At 46.5% G+C, this 17,177-nt stretch overlaps 1 protein-coding gene across 3 annotated transcripts in view; it reads left to right on the top strand.

The window, feature by feature from the left end:
- The first annotated feature begins 13,063 nt into the window (after positions 1-13,063).
- The window catches only part of CYRIB (CYFIP related Rac1 interactor B), an 83,520-nt gene continuing 79,406 nt past the window's right edge, over positions 13,064-17,177 (top strand). Inside the window, exon 1 of one of the 3 annotated variants that reach the window (XM_054985782.1) lies at positions 13,064-13,126. The gene's annotated coding sequence lies outside the window, so the exon portion shown is untranslated. Of the gene's footprint in view, positions 13,127-13,401; positions 13,486-17,177 lie in introns of those variants that run through there. The other 2 variants (XM_054985777.1, XM_054985773.1) reach the window with 2 other exon arrangements.

Raw genomic sequence — 17,177 nt, 5'->3', positions numbered from 1 at the left:
GTGGTGAAGTCTATGGTCTTTAAGTCATTAGCGAAGCAGCTGAGAGCCCCTCCCTACAATACAAAAGCCTTTTTGAATAATTCGGTTTTGCATCGATTGCAGAAAGCTAGGAGAGCGGGGGCTCTGCTGACCTCAGACGAGGATCTGGGAGAACGAGGTTCAAATCCCTCCTCTGCCATGGAAGCTTGCTGGGTGACCTTGGGCCAGTCATACACTCTCAGCCTAACCTACTACACAGGGTTGTTGTGAGGATAAAATGGAGGAGAGGAGAATTATATAAGCCACCTTGGGTCCCCGTTGGGGAGAAATGTGGGGTACTAACGAAGTCAATAAATAAACGTCGTCCAGCAGCTTCTTAGTTTCTAAAGATGCAGAAAACAAAGTTCCTTCCCACCTGTCTAGCAGAGCCCCTTTAAGTCCATGGCCTGTATTGGTTCAGGCTTCTAAGTTTCCACAGGCCCAGTTCTAGCTTAACATCCTGGGAGCAGAATGTCCGGCTCAGCTAATTAACTGCACCTACAAGCTGTTGCCGAGAGAAACAAGGGAGTCTCATGTCTGCACATACTCCTCTCAGTTCCCGCCTAGCAACGCGGATTGCACGGCACCTCTGATTGGCTATCAATCAAAAAAGAAGATGGCTCCTCTCAGCCCTCAGTAACTAGCTCAAACTAGCTCAAAGAACTTCCAACAAGGCTCCAAGAAGGAGGGAAGGATTGCTCCAGGCTACTTTTCCATCAGCATGAGGGAGATTTTTGCTCTATGCCAGGCCTGACGACCAGCCCTGCCTGGTATAGTTTAAGGAATATGTTTGTGAGTATGAGCCTCAAGTTTCCCTCAGAGAAATGCTAAGTTAGCCAGCTTTATGTTTTAGTTAGTCAGCTATAGTTACAATAGACAAGCTTTTATTGTTTTAAATGCCCTTTGCTTGTGCCTTAGTAGAGTGGTTCCTGCTACTTGCATACATTCTTTTGAAGTAATAAACACCTTTTATGTAAGCCTTGTGTCTGTGAGTGTCTGACCAAGTGTGTGCAGAGTCCCCCAGGTTGGAAAAGAACCCAGAGACCGGTGAGTCTCAACAGGAGGGGTAAGGGCTATCCTTCCAGGAGGCCTGCTAGGGGGTTGAGTGGCTGTAAGCAGCACTTGAAACGGCAGGCGGGAGGTAGCCGCTTTGACCCATATCCTGAATACCAGCGACAGCAGAAATTAAACAAGGTTCAATCCCATCTGCAACAGAAGATGTTGTGTTGCACAGAAATCCTGTTTTATTGCACCACTGATCTAAAGGCTGTACCACACCTTTAACAGCCTTTAGCTGTTAGGCACATTCTCATAATGATGGCTTTTCTACCCAGCCAGTAATGAATCACCAGGGAAAGAAGCCTCCTCACTTCCTTTATTCATGGTCAGGACACACATCTGAAGATGCAAGTCCTGCAAAATGTGATCCACGCTGAGCCCGCTGGCAGGCAGAGCGGAATACAAGTGCAATAATCAAATAATTAACATTTAGGAGTTGGCTACAAGAGGGACACGCAATCCCCCTCTCCTTAAAATCTCTGGGCAAGTTGCGCCACTCTGCCTATTAAGATGAGAATATTCTCCATCAACTTAAACCTCAAAAATGAAACTGCACATACACACACCCTGTTTGTGCACCACATACGTTGGGCTGAGAGCTGCTCATGGGGAAGGAAGGACATCTGTACATGCTCAGATGCTCATGTTGTGAACTGAGGCCTGCGCCCCCGCTTTGAGCACCAGGGAGCTTAGTGGGCTTGGGCTGTTATATCCAACCCCAGGACTCTGGCAAAATTACCAGCTTGGGATGTTTTTGCTCTCCCATACATTTCATGTTGCATCGAGGGAGCAGCCTCATCATCTTCCGTTCCATTCCAAGGAATCTTTGGGGCTCACACTGCACCCGTCACACTGCTTTACATTCCCCACCAAGCTGACTGCTTATACCATATGCCTAGCTCATCAGGAAACGCTACCTTGTCTCTTGGCTGTTCTCTTGGCAACTGCATCTTCACAGTGACTCTCAGCACGTTCTTGATAAAATCCCAGGGCCCTGGCCCATTAACAATGCAATCCTAAAAACAGTTACTTCAGTCTAAGCCCTTTGAAATCAATGGGCTTAGACTGGAGTAACTCTCCTTAGGATTGCACTGTAAGAATGGAGCAGGGTTTTATACTGGATTGCCGGAGTGAGCTGTCAATCAGGATTTTACGCTTCTGCTCAATTTTCATCTTGCCCAGGTGCTTCGGAATGAGCCTTTGCCGATCTACAAAAGGGGAAGGGGGGAGAAGACAAGGGAAACGGATATTTTATTTTATGTTGTTTGTAATCTGCCTTTGGCGCTGAGGCTCAAGATGGATTACTCAGTATGAGTTAGAACAGTCAATTTCAAAGACATTTCAATATACAATGAAATTGGGTCTATAAATGCCAATTTGCAACGATTTAAAACAAGCAGAAATCCAATACAGAGTTGGAGAAATGCTGAAACAGTGTGTGTTATGTGCTGTCAAGTCGCCTACAACCTATGGCGACCCTAGGAATGAAAGACGTCCAAAACGTTCTATCTCTAACAGACCTACTCAGATCCTGCAAACTGGAGGGTGTGGCTTCTTTTATCGAATCAAGCCATCTCGTTTTAGGTCTTCCTCTTTTCCTGCTGCCTTCCACTTTTCCTAGCATTATTGACTTTTCCAGAGAATCTTGTCTTCTCATGATGCAACCAAACTATGATAGCCTCGGTTTTCGGTTTCGTTTTCTCAGCCATGCCGGACGCTCCTCTCGGCTGGTCCGGGAGGAAACGACCGGGCACCCTGACCGGGCGGCTGATCCGCAAGGATTAGCCCCCAGGACTCCCAGGGAGGGAGCCAGGGTCCGGGACGCGGCGGGAAGAACTCCCCGAAATCAATGCGGGGGGGAATTGCCCGTTTGTCCCTATGGAGGCCGGCAGATGTGCGCGGCGCCTCGAGTGCCGCCGGGCAACGAGAAACGGCAAGTAAAAGAAACAGGCGGAAGCCTGTAAACAAGCGAATCCCTTCTGTTCTACAAGCGTTTGTGAAGGAGAGGTTGATCTGAAGAAGACTCGCTCTTCCCCTTCGTTGAGTTCCAGAATTTTGTTGGCGCCCCCCCCCCCCCAAAATGGCAGCAAAGAAGCAAAGTCCCGCTCTCGGTAAGTCAATCTCGGCTACCTTGAAGGGGGAGTCGCTCGAAGAGTTGGTGCGCAGGGCGGTGGTGGAAGCCATAAAACCCTTTGTTGACAAGCTGAACGAAACTGATCAAAGGGTGGGCTTAATTGAAAGCGAGGTGAAAACCATTAAGGCAGCAGCGGGGGGGGGGCAGAAAAGTCTGCTCTGGAAAGTGCGTCACTTGTGAAGGCTACAAAAAAGGAGCTGAAGTTGGTGGAGAACCAGCTGATCGGGCTACAGGTGGAACGAACGCAGACAATTTTGCGTCTCCAAAACGTGAAAGAGGAGGAAAATGAGGATCTGTGGGATTTGGTCTCGGAACTACTGGCGACACCCGCGAGGACGACTAAAGAAGAGGTTAAAAGCGCCATTTTGGAGGTCCGTCGGGCTTCTTCAAAATATGCAACAAAGCGACAGTTGCCTCGTGAGATTATTATTGACTTTTCATCTAAAAAGATTCGGGACACCATCCTATATAACTCATACAATGCGGATTTGGACTTTATGGGTTTGAAAGTCAAGATTTTGAAGGACGTTCCATTTCTAGTCCGGAAACGGCGTTTTAAATATAAAAAGTTTGCAGCTCTTCTGAGGGACCATGGAATAAAGTACAAATGGTTATTCCCGGAAGGAATATGGTTCAGATATAAAGATCAGGCCTATAAGATATTATCAGAAGATCAACTAAAGGATTTTGAGAATAAAAACCCAGAACTCTGCTGCACCAAGAAAGAAGAAAAGGAGGAGCCGGAGGGGGGGGAGGAGGAGGAGAGCATCGCAACAGCAGTTGCACAGAGAGAATTGCGTCCGGGACCTAGAAGGGGGAGGAAAGTTTAATCAGATTTTGAAATGTTTATTCTCTGTATGATTAACCACTCCATCATTATTCTATGGAGCTATTTTTGTATTATGACAGTATGAAGGGAAACATTGAAGTGTAGTGTTTAGTGTTTGTAGTTCATTCCCCCCCCCCTTTTCTTTTTCCACCCCCCTTTGTCCCTTCCCTCTCCCCTTTCCTTGTGATAGTCTGTAGTGTTTTGTAGTTATGAAAAATAAAAAAATTTATTAAAAAAAAAAAAAAACTATGATAGCCTCAGTTTTGTCATTTTAGCTTCTAGGGAGGATTCAGGCTTGATTTGATCTAGTACCCACTTATTTGTCTTTTTGGCTGTCCATGGTATCCGCAAAACTCTCCTCCAGCACCACATTTCAAATGAATCCATTTTCTTCCTGTCAGCTTTCTTCACTGTCCAACTTTCACATCCATATATCGTAATGGGGAATACCATAGTTTGGATTATCTTGATCTTGGTCCCCAGAGAGACATCTTTATCTTTAAAGATCTTATCGGATGGCTGAAACAGCACAAGCAATTCTAAGCCTGACATATTAAACAACATAGAAACTAACCAATAGGATCCAGCTTACAGCAACAGACAGTACATAGTAGTAAATATCAAGCGGCGATCAACAGGGCAACTCATTGAGCTAACCAGCTGAGTAGGGCAGGCTAATATGACCTCAATAACTGTCCATAAGGAAGATTCAACAGGGCCGTGTTCGTGGTTGTTTGTGAGTCCCTGTTCGTGGATGGCAACAAACAATGAACACCATGTTCTGGGTTTTTTTTCTGTTCGTGCCCATCTCTACTTTTTTACTGTCGTTTAAAATGTTGGTTGGTGAGAGCTCATATAGGAGATTATCATTATGCAGGCTGATGATAAGATTTTCTAATTAAATCTTCTTCTGAATCAAGTGGGAAGTTGTCTTTGGTCAGCAAGATTCAAGTCCAGTATCATCCTAAAGACCTAGGAGGAAAGGTTGACAGAGCTGGGTATGTTTAGCCTGGGCCGTTTCCACACGACTTACTGGCCTCTGAAGCATTGCACAAAACATGTGGAAGATAGCGTCTTCTTATGTGAAATCGCACCAGGGAGACGCTATCTTCCGCGTGTTTTGTGCAACACTCCGGAGGCCGGTAAGTCATGTGGAAATGGCCCTGGAGAGGAGGTGACTGAGTGGTGATATGATAGCCCTCTTCAAGTATTTGAAGGGCTGTCGTATAGAGGATGGCGCAGAGTTGTTTTATGTTGCTCCAGGTGGTTGGACCAGAAATAACAGGTTAAAATTAAAGCAAAAAAGTTTTTGGTTAAACATTAGGAAGAACTTCCTGACAGAGTGGTTCCTCAGTGGAACAGGCTTCCTTGGAAGAAGGCGGGCTGTGCTTCCTTGGAGGTATTTAAGAAGAGGCTACATGGTCATCTCTGACAGCTATGATGATTCTCTGACTTAGTATGAATGTACACAGATCAAGTGAGGGAGTGCATGAAGAGATGAGCCAGTGCTTGGCTCTTATGGCCCCTTCTTATATGCCCTAGTAAGGCCGATCACCACTTTGGGGTCAGGAGGGAATTTTCCTCCAGGCCAGATTAGCCAGAGATCCTGGAGGTTTTCTGCCGCCTTCTGGGCACAGAACAAGGGTCACTGAGAGAGGTGGAGGGGGAGGGCTGTGAATTTCCTGTGTTGTGCAGGAGGTTGGACTAGATGACCCTTGGTGTACCTTCCAGATCTACGTTTCTGTTTTTTATTTATCCTACAAGATTTTCAGGGTAAAAACATTTGAGAATCAAAGTTCCCTTCACTGGAGCTTTGACTCTAAAAAACACATACCCTGATTCTTATTCTTTAAGGTGCTACTGGACTCTTGCTATACAGAAGGAAGACTTCCTCCTGGTGGTGTTTCTTTATCCTAGCATACTGGCTGGCGTCCTACCTTGGTCTGGTGGAAGTTCCTCCATGTGCTTCATCCTTTTGGAGGAAGTCTCCTTGTGTGTAAAGTGCCATCAAGTCACAGAGGACTTAACGGCAACCCCGTAGAGTTTTCAAAGCAAGGAACGAACAGAGGTGGTTTGCCATTGCTTGCTTCTGCGCAGACCCTGGACTTCCGTGGTGTTCTTCCATCCCAGTACTAACCAAGGTTAACTCTGCTTAGCTTCCAAGATCTGATGACATCAAACAAGCCTGTGCCATGCCAGGAGGATGGCATCAAATTTTGCTTAGCGGACTGGTAAGATCCAGGCCATCCCCTTGGAGGCACCTGCCCAATCCCCCCTCCCAGAAATTCTGCCCCCTGTTGCCATCTTCGGTTGGGTTATGTCTCATCTCCACCACCTCTGGACAGCAGAGGGGGTGTTTGGCTTGCAAAGCTGCTACAGAATGAACAAGCTGCCTGATCTACAGATAGAGGGGAAGGGAGGTCAGTTCTAGAGCCACTCCGATCAGCCACCAATCCCAAACATATTATAAGCCAGAGGCTCTTTGCAACCACAAACACCTTCATTTCTATTTGGCTGCCGAGTTAAAACACGGCGTTTTATCATAGGGCTTTCAGTCAGCAAAAAGGATTTAAGTAAAGAACTGGCCTTCCATATCCTGTGCTACCAGCACGAAGCCGAATGTATCTCGCCAGCTGCATCTTTGTGACCTGCCAGGAATTGTTTTCACTGCCAGGCTCCGGTACTTTCATTCCCCCTCTCCGGGGCTGGCTAAGATTGAGAGATCGATCGGCCAAGCGAGTGATCCAGAAAATAACACTGGGAGAAAAAGCTCAGATACACATTCCCTGTGGCTGCTTTGAAGCTGGAACAAAAAACAGCAGCAATCTCTGCTGTGAAATGCAATTTCGCTCTCCGTTCTGGTTCTGATCAGCTTGGGGGCTCCCTGGGTCACACAGATGAAAGAGTTCTGATGAACTCCAAAGCTTGCCTGTTCGGTTATTCTCATTGATCTTAATAAAAGGCTTTGGGGTTGTTGTTTTTTAAAATTTTGCTACGAACTAACCTAACTACCAATTTTTTGGTCTAAATTGCACCAAGTGATCCAAAGCTTGTATAGCTACACAATGCACACACTAGTTTTTTTCAGCCTATGCCTTAATTTAAACTTTATTATTCATTTAATAGCTTAATTTTAACTAAAGGATTGGGGGAGGCCAGAAACACCCTGAAAAGCTCATCGTCCTATTATGCTGGACTGAGCAAGATATGTTCACCATCTGCACCTCACCTTATCCTATATTCATTTAATTTTAAAAGACAGAGCCGGAGGCAGGGCAAAGGCTTTGCTGAGAAATGCCAGAAGGAAAACTTCAGCCTGTTATAACCTCTCCAGGTCCAAGCCTGGCTCTGGGAGACAGCTTCAGCCCATTTCCATTCCTCTCTGCTCTCTGGTTGCAATCCCACCCAGTTTTAGACTGGAGAGGTGAAACTGACAGAGCCTTTGGGGAGGCAAAGATGAAATTAACAAACCCTCTGAGGAGCGATCTCTGCCGGCTCTGTCTTTTAAAACTACATTTCCCAGCGAACATTGCATTTCCCTACACATGACGAACATGTGCCGGGGCATCTTGTTTAGAGAGGCTCTCAGAAAGTAAGTCACTTGAGTGTCCCCATGTAAGATGTCTTGCATGGAGAGACACTCTGTCTTGGCCAATTTCATCATGCGCTGGATGCTTACATTTTTGTTTTCAAGTCTTGCTTTTCTATTACCATTTCACATACTGTCAACAATGTTTTGCAATGGGGTATCAATCTTTACCAAAAAAAAACAGTAGGATCACTGTTCCTCAACTTGCTACATGGTGGGTGGAAATTCAACTGGCAATGCTTTGGTTAGCAAAGGAACAGAGCGACGAGAAAAGGTTCACTTGCCCATTTGCTATCTTGAGGCAGCTGTGCAAGGCAGAGGTGTCACACCAGAAAGAGACAATTAGTTCAGTTGTCAGCTATCCTGCCTGAGGTTTAAGCGAATTCAGTTTATCTGGACTTATTCTTCTGCATACATAAAAAAGATACCTCATTTAATTTTGAGCAATGTAGTTCCACATAACACTGTCAGGGCAAAGTAACCCCATATATATATAGAGAGAGAAGCTTCTACTAGAAAATAAAAACCCTGCTAGCTTTTATCTAATCTAGCATCATGTTCATCCAGTATAGGGAGATGCAATGTTACCTGGGAAGCATAGTTTAAAAAGACAGAGCTGGTAGAGATCACTCCTCAGAGGGTTTGTTAATTTCATCTTTGCCTCCCTGAAGGCTCTGTCAGTTTCACCTCTCCAGTCTAAAACTTTGTGGGATCGCAACCAGAGGGCAGTGAGGAATGGAAATGGGCTGGAGCTGCCTTCCAGAGCAGGGCTTGGAGATGGACTGGAGAGATTATAATGGGCTGAGGTTTCCCTTCTGGCATTTCACAGCCCCTTCAAGGAGCTCCAGTGTATAGCAAAGCCTTTGCCCTGCCCTGTCTCTTTAAACTACTCTTCCAGGCTAACATCTGACACGTGTTCTTCACGTGTCAGATGTCTCATGTAGAAAGACCCTGGCTTATCTGTTGTCCCGAAGGGCTGACAAACGAGGCACAGCAGCCAAGGCCTTCCCCTGAACTTGCCTTCTAACACCGGTAGTCAGAGGTCTGCTGCCTTTAGACACATGGGTTCCTTTTAGCCACTGTGGCTAGTAGCCTCCCTGAATCCGTCTAATCTCCTTTTAAAGCCGTCTGCGCTGATGGCTATCGCTATGTCCACTGACAGTGAATTCCACAATTTAATTTCTGGTTCAGTGACAAATGACTTCCTTTTGTCTGTTCGGAATGTATTACCCATTAATGTCACCAGGTGTCCTTGAGTTCTAATATTTATCCCGGCATTCAAAGTGTCACCTTAGCCAGCTCAACAACAGCCATTCATGAGGCATGTCTAGACAGAGAGAATGGGTGGAAGCTGTCCTTGTTCGAATTTCCAACTTTCTTTTTTATTGGCCGGTGCATTAAAAGCAGATCAGCTGAGACATTTAGCAAGGCTAAGAAACAGCCAAACTCCTCAAACCTGCATGGCAGGCTATTGTGAGCGACCCAGGAGTGGAGCCAGTAGAATGTAGCATCTTGCAAACACATACTTCAATAGGATCCCTAAAAAGAGTGACTTGAAAATCCTGCCCTGGAGACATTATTCTCTCTGTTTCTGAATGACCATTTCTTGCACTGATCATTGGTTAAGAATCTGTTCCTTTAACAGTTTCATAATAGGCAAAGATCCAGAGGAGTTAGCAGAGTTAGTCTGTAGTAGCAAAATCAAAAAGAGTCCAGTAGCACCTTTAAGACTAACCAATTTTATTGCAGCATAAGCTTTCGAGAATCAAGTGCTACTGGACTCTTTTTGATAATAGGCAAACATTGCCGGTCCCTAGCTGGGGAAAGCATCACCTGTTGTAATCCTGCCTGACAAGCAATAACAATAAGGACTACCAGTCTGAATAGTTTACGTTTATGTTTTATTCGATTTACATCCCACCTTCCCAGCAGACGTGCTCAGGGCGGGTTACATCAAGCATAAAATACAGTTTAAAATCAACATTAAAAGCACACAACCATAAAATTACAGATCCAGAGGAGTTAGCCATGTTAGTCTGCAGTAGCAAAATAGTAAAAAGTCCAGTAGCACCTTTAAGACTAACCAACTTTATTGAGGCATAAGCTTTAGAGAAGCACAGCTCTCTTCGTCAGATGCATCTGATGAAGAGATCTGTGGTTCTCGAAAACGTATGCCTCAATAAAGTTGGATAGTTTTAAAGGTGCTACTGGACTTTTTACCATTATAAAATTACAGCGCACAGTCCCAAGGTGGCGGTCTTCACCAACAGCAACCCCCTGCCTTTAATACAGGGGAGGAGGGGAAAGGAGGGAATCAGGGTGGAGAGGTCAGGCTCAAGTTTGTTCATACAGAGGCCAAGATGACCTTATGGCCCCCTCTTGAAAGGAGACTGGAAGGGAGGCTCAACCAGGTAACACAGGAGTGGCCTCAACCATGTGCCTGGTGGAACATCTCCATCTTGCAGGCCTGCTGAAAAGACAGAAGGTCTTGGCAGGCCCGTATATCAACAGAGAGTTCCACCAGGTGGGAGTCAGGACTGAAAAGGTCCTGGCTCTGGTTGAGGCCAATCGAGCCTCCCTGGGGGAGGGGGAACCACTAGTAAGTGTTCATCTGCAGATCTAAGTGCTCTCTGGGTCATACACAATGAGAGGTTGCCTGTAGTTATGCTTGTCCCTGTCCAATCAGGGCTTTGTAGGCTGAGGCCAAGCCTAGCCTAAGTTTGTCATGGCTTGGAAATTAAGCATGGTCATCCATTGTTAGTATTTGGATGAGAGACCACTAAGAAAAATCAGGCTTGCTGGCGGAAGAGGGCAACGGCAACCCATCTTTGCTCATCTCTTGCTTTGAAGACTCTTTGTGGGCTTGTCGTAAGTCCAACAGTACTCCGTTAATTAAGCAAGTGTTAAAGATGTACTGTGTCATTTGGAGAACAACCATAGCCAGCTGTTACTTTCTAATATTCATTCTAAGTGCTTCTGGCCAGACTGAAATGTATTTTAAGACACACCGTTCAGAGACCTGTTTCCAGCGAGCCTCCTTAATTCTTGCTGCCTCTCAGTTTACCAGCTGTAAAATGGGATTAATAATAATAAGAGCTAACGATAGAGACATTCCACCTATTTGTATTATTAATATGTTCCTCTGTGTTATGCCATCAAGTCACAATTGACTTACGGCGACCCCAGTGAGGGGCTTCCAAGGCAAATGAGAAGCAGAGGTGGTTGACCATTGCCTTCCTCTGCAGAGTCTTCCTTGGAAGTCCCCCCATCCAAGTACTGACCCTGCTTAGCTTCCGAGAGCTGATGAGATCCAGCTGTACCATGCTGCCTTCCGTCCCATTATTAATATACATACTTTAAAATCCTACCCTTCCTCTAAGGAGCTGGAGGTATCCTGCAACTCCAAACGATTCCCCACCCATTTATCTTCACAGTGACCCTGTGAGATTGGGCAGGCCAAGAGAAAGCGAGGACTGAAGATCTGAATTCCCACCTCCTCTGTGCAAGTACAAAGCGCGATCTGCTATCCCATACCCACTGCCGCCTTGGGAAATGAGGACGGGCAGAAGGCTGTCTCAGATTTGCCACTGATATTTTCTTTTCCCCTCCTGGAAATTTTTAATACCTCTTGGCATTTTTTTAGTCCACATGTGCCATAATAAACGTAGAAAAGAGCAAGAGTCCAGGAGCACCTATATGGGTATAGGTGCTACTGGACCTATGAGCTTTCGTGAGTCACAGCTCACTTCTTCAGATACCGAAGCGAGCTGTGACTCATGAAAGCTCATACCCATCCGTTAATTTTGTTAGTCTTATAGGTGCTACTTGCTCTTTTCTACTGGACTCTTGCTCTTTTCTACTGCCACAGACAGGCAAACAGGGCTACCCATCTCAATCTCTCTCCGTGATAAATGTGTTAGTCTTTAAGGTTCCACAAGGTTCCTTTTGGTGTGCCACCCCATCTCCATTATATATCTCCATTATATAATGGAGATATATATATCTCCATTATATATCTGCAAAGTTTTAGGTGGGTCACCTTGTTGGTCTGCAATAGAACAGCAGGATTTGAGTCCGGTGGCCAGGGGTGGGTCTAATATGAAACAAATGAAGCATAAGATCCAGGGACCCTAATCCTGGAGCAACTTTTTTCTAGTGAATTTTTCATCAAAAAATGAGGGTTTTTTAAAAAGAGTTTGTTATTAAAATAAGGCTATTTCAGTGACAGAATCATACGCCAATGGGTTGAAGCACTTAATATTGACCTTAGAATATGCTCCAATACTCGTTTCATATGGCCTCAAAATGTCCTTGTAATTTGTCAAATTTCAAAATTTTCTCAGGGGGCTTGCAGCACTCGAACCCCCAGCTGTATGTTGGATGTTGCCCTATTGTTTCTGGTTGAGAAGGGGCCCCCATAACAGTTCAAGCTTCAGGGTCCCCAAAATGTAGATCCCTCACTGCCAGTGGTACCTTGGAAACCCGCAAGGTTTGCAGGGTGTAAGCTTCGGAGAGTCAAGCTCCCTTCTTCAGAGCGGAATAATCTAGATTCCGGTCTGAAGAAGATCCAGAGGAGTTAGCCGTGTTAGTCTGTAGTAGCAAAATCGAAAAGAGTCCAGTAGCACCTTTAAGACTAACCAACTTTACTGTAGCATAAGCTTTCGAGAATCACAGTTCTCGTCGTCAGATGCATGGAGGGTAAGAATGAACCGGTCAGATATATATAGGTGGAGAGGGGAGGGGGGAGGAGATGCAATCAGTAGCTTCTGATAATGGGATCTGCTACTTCTGATAATGACATAACCATTCATAGTCCCTATTCAATCCAAGCCTGACTGAGTCAAATTTACACATGAATTCCAGTTCAGCAGCTTCCCCTTGGATTCTGTTTTTGAAAGGTCATACATCCAGAGGAGTTAGCCGTGTTAGTCTGTAGTAGCAAAATCGAAAAGAGTCCAGTAGCACCTTTAAGACTAACCAACTTTACTGTAGCATAAGCTTTCGAGAATCACAGTTCTCTTCGTCAGATGCGTGGAGGGAGTGAATTGTTGAACTGTTATGGGGGCTCCTTCTCAACCCTCCACGCATCTGACGAAGAGAACTGTGATTCTCGAAAGCTTATGCTACGGTAAAGTTGGTTAGTCTTAAAGGTGCTACTGGACTCTTTTCGATTTTGAAAGGTTTCTGTTGAACTACAGTGCCCTTTAAGTCCTTGATGGGAGCTCCCCAGAAGGGAGCTGTGACTGTCGAAAGCTTGCTCCCTACAAACCTTGCCGGTCTCCACGGTGCCGCGGGACTCAGAGCCCGCCTGACACACCTGCGAGTGTTCCCACCGCCCCCCTGCAAACCTGTGGCAATGACGTTGAAACTGACCAACCCGGAAGCTCGAGCTGCCTCTCGCTGGCGGCTGCTGCCGGCATCTGGTCCCCTTCCGCGCCGTTCGGTCGCCGCTTTCCCAAGCCGGGCTGGGCGCCGCTTCATCAGCACGAGGCATCTGGTGAGCGACCTGATTATTGCTGCTATTATTATTATTGTTATTAATCACGACGATCCGATCGTTGCATTTCGAGGCGGGTTTGCTTTTTGGGCTGAGCGAGGCAAACCGGTTGCAGCGAGAGGAAGCGCGGCTGCCAGAAGCATCCTGTCTGCCGGGGGAGGCGGCGGCAGGCGAGGCGAACTGCGAGGCTCGGCTGGGCTGGGCTGGGCTGGTTCGTTCGAAGCCACGCTCCTCCCCCCCCCTCCTCCGGTAGGGATCCGGGCGGGATGCATGCGCCTCAATACCTGGACCCCACATCCCCCCTGCATGTTTACTCAGAAGTAAGGAGCACTGTGGTCCAAGGGGAGGCGGACTCCCAGGTAAGACCCTTTGCACGGCCTTGTTTATTTCTCAGGGTGCAAAAAGAGGAGGTCTGGTTGCAAACGGGTCTTTGAGCACCTGCTGGCGTGCGATTGGAGGACACGGGGGGGATTTGGTTGTTTGTGTGCGATGGTGAAGGAAGGGAGCAGGGAGTTGATCCTGCCCCGAGGCCCAGCGGTTGTGCTCTGGCTTCGCAAAGGCCAGGTCTACTCATACAGGGAGTCAAAGAGCAAGATCCAGGTCCAATCGCACCTCGGTGTTTTAGCCTGCATGTGCCCATTTCTGCGGAGCATGGATGTATCTGTGGTTATGCCAGCTTTTCAGAAACCAAAGTATCCCAGAAATAAGAGTCCAGTAGCACCTTTAAGACTAACCAACGTTATTGTAGCATAAGCTTTCGAGAACCACAGCTCTCTTCCTCAGATACAAAGTAACCCCAGGCGTTCAATCGTGCCTGTATATATGTACTGCGAATCAAGCCTCACGGAGTTCCATGGGTTGATTCTCAAGCTGGCCTCCCTACGAGGCTCTCTAAGATGTCTTACAAGTGGCTTTGCTTTCTGTGTGATCTTATATTCAAGCTTGCTTTAGCAGTGCATGTGTATCCACAATGGGAGATCATGTGTAAGATCTTTCACTTCAGCGACCCATGATGTCTTGTGTAGAGAGAGACTCCAACCCTGGGGAAGTCAGTGGCGGAGATCCTCAGTCCTGCAAGCGCCATGCGTTCCCCCCCCCCTTGTTCCTCTAGCAGCCTTTGAGCTCTTACTCCCCCCTGTCCATTTGAAGGGATAGCCCCCATTTCATCACCCCCTTCCCCAAATCAATCGGGGCCAGGAGGAGGGAAATGAGGCCTTTCCCTTCAAGTGCCCTAATTCGAAGTTGGAGCTGTGATGGTCTACACACACCACCCCAGGAGGGGGAGATTATTTCCACTTCCCTGCAGTGCTTGTTTCAAGCGCTGGACTTCTTCCTCTTATCTCCCCCACGGATCACTCGGTGCGGCAGAGTCTCTAATGTGCGTGATCTACCTATAAAAGAAAAGATTACAGGGACATTTTTTAAAAGGGCTTCTGGATAATGGCTGTAGGAGAGATGCTGGTAATTATCTCCTGCTTCAAGGCCGGATTTCATAATCAGCAATCAGGGGGGAGGCATTCTCTGTAGATCAGTTGCATTTTGGCAAGAAGCAGGACTGGAGTCCAGTGGCACCTTAGAGCTCAACAAGATTTTCAGGGTATGAGCTTTTTGAGAGTTAAGAGCTCCCTTCTTGGTCTCTAAGTATCTGATGAAGGGAGCCTTGGCTCTCAAAAGCTCATACCCCGAAAACCTTGTTGGGCTCCGAGGTGCCACTGGACTCCAGTCCTGCTGTACTAGAGCTTTAGGATATAAATTCCCTTTGTATCTGAAGAAGGGAGCTTTGACTCTCAACAGCTTCACCTCTGAAAATCTTGCAGGCCTTTATGGTACCACTGGACTCAAATCCGGCTGTTCTATTGCAGACCAACACAGCGACCCACCTGAAGCTATTTTGGCGAGGCTTTCCCACCTCCCTTCCCATTCCTATAATAGGAATGGGTGGTGATGGTGGCGGTTCCATAGCTGCCCTTCTGATTTACAAATCTTGGCTGTGAAGGTTTGGGGGACGGAGAAGGGCGCATTTCTAGGGGGCTGAGGATTGCAGATGAAAGAACGTGGGGGAGTCATGGCCAACTGGCTTCAGTAAGTCATCAAAGGGAGAGATAGGAAGGATGGGGGGGAGTTATGTATTGGCAGTCTTGATAGGATGCGTGGCCTCCAAATGGCATAGGGTGGGTTGGGAGAACGAGGAGCACTGAAACCTGGCATAGGAGAGAAAGAGAGAACGCATTGTGTGTAAACTAGGCATATGCTTGCCTCTTTGGGTTAGGCTGATGTGGCCAGATTTTGCCTAAGGAGGCACATCAAGGAAGAAGGGTCCTCCGTCAGTCAGTTGCAAAGTAGTTGTGAATTTCCTGCATTGTACAGGGGGTTGGTGACGTCGGAGGTGCCTTCCAGTTCTATGATTCTATCTCCAGTGGGATATCCGAGGATGAGGTTTAGAATCTCTTCCTGGAAGGGAGATGCATGAAACTACAGAGGTATTATTTCTACCTACCTACCCACCCTGCCTTTCTCCCCAACAGGAACCCAAAGCGGCTTACGCTATTCTCCTCACCTCCATTTTATCTTCACAACAACCCTGTGAGGGAGGTTAGGATGAGACTGCGAAACTTGGCCCACGGTCCCTTCCCTCCCCCAAGGTTGTACAGCCATATTAGTCCATGCAGAATCCCCCAAACAAGAACAAAATTCGTGTAATATTTTTTATTGGACCAACTAAATTAGCACAAAACACTGCCAGCTTTCAGGACCCTTCATCAAGCTTAATGTTACAAGATTTTAAAAAGACGGAAGGGCGGAAAACAGATCTCTTAGGCCACAGTGTAAAGCTTTGATCTTGCCATCTTATTTATTTATTGATTTCAAATTTCTATTCTGCCCTCCCTGCAGGCGGGCTCAGGGCAGATAACTACATATTAAAATACAATAAAAAATTCATCTACATTAAAACATTAAAACAACAGTGTATTAATACACATTTAAAACAGGATGGTGGACAGCCTTCACAGGGAGGGTTAAGATTTTATACACCCCTTTTTTTCCAGGCCCGCAGAGGCCCAGCCTCAGTCATATGCCTGGCGGAACAACTTTGTCTTGCAGGCCCGGCGGAAGGATAGTAGATCCTGCTGGGCCCTGATTTCAGCAGGCAGAGTGTTCCACCAGGTGGGAGCCAGTAAGATGCCACTGGGTTTGCTTCCATTCTGTTAAAAATGTTCTCTTTCTTGGCTGAAATCAAGCACTGGTGGAGTGCTATTCGAAGGAACATGTGGTGGAGCTGCCTGTGTGAATCAGTTTTTAGAAAGTCTCTTTATCTTTTCCGTAACTAAAATACCATATAGTTGAGACAGTGCAATGTTTTTCTTATTCTGAAACATTTCCTGGACATTGCATTGGGCCTCCTTGCAAGAACCCTGTAAGGCAGGCCAGCATTCTTATCCTGCATTAAAGACTGGCAGCCACCCCTTTACTGGCACAGCTCTTGTGCCTTTAACAACTCCCATGTTTGCATCTCTATATCTCCATGTTTGGGGCGGGGGGGGGGGGAGCTGCACCTGCTGAATCTTTGCCTGTCACCAAGGGTTGCTTTCCCAGAAAAATAAAGGTGGCAACTTTTGCCGATCCTTAGAAAAATGCCTTGGCCAAGGCCATCCAGATGGTTCGTGGAATTCTGGCTAATTGTTTCCAAGGCAGCAAGTCTTGCCCTAGTGAGCAGTGGTTAATTGTTTTTCTTAGCCAGTGTCAGAACTCAGGGGTGATGTGGAAGCAAGGTAGAGCTATTGGGAAGTGAACTCTGGGTATGTTCAAGGGCACTCTCTTTATCATGGCATTTTCTAGGTCAAAATTCTAGCATTGAAAAAAATAGTTCTAAGCATGTTTAATGGGGTGCTTTGGAGGAATTCAAAGCTTTTCACATGCACTAACTTGGTAATGTTTATCTGTCCTGTAAGGTAGACCAGCACTCTTTTCATTGTCCTCGTATTACACGAGGCAGGAGGCTCAGTGGCTTCCTGAAGACATTGCTATGAATTTGCGGCTGTCTTCTAGGAGT

The sequence above is a fragment of the Eublepharis macularius genome, chromosome 7 (genome assembly GCF_028583425.1).
Source record: "Eublepharis macularius isolate TG4126 chromosome 7, MPM_Emac_v1.0, whole genome shotgun sequence".
In the NCBI taxonomy this organism is placed as follows: Eukaryota; Metazoa; Chordata; class Lepidosauria; order Squamata; family Eublepharidae; genus Eublepharis; species Eublepharis macularius.
Note: the sequence above shows the minus strand (reverse complement) of the source record. Positions and strands in the feature narration are given on the sequence as shown.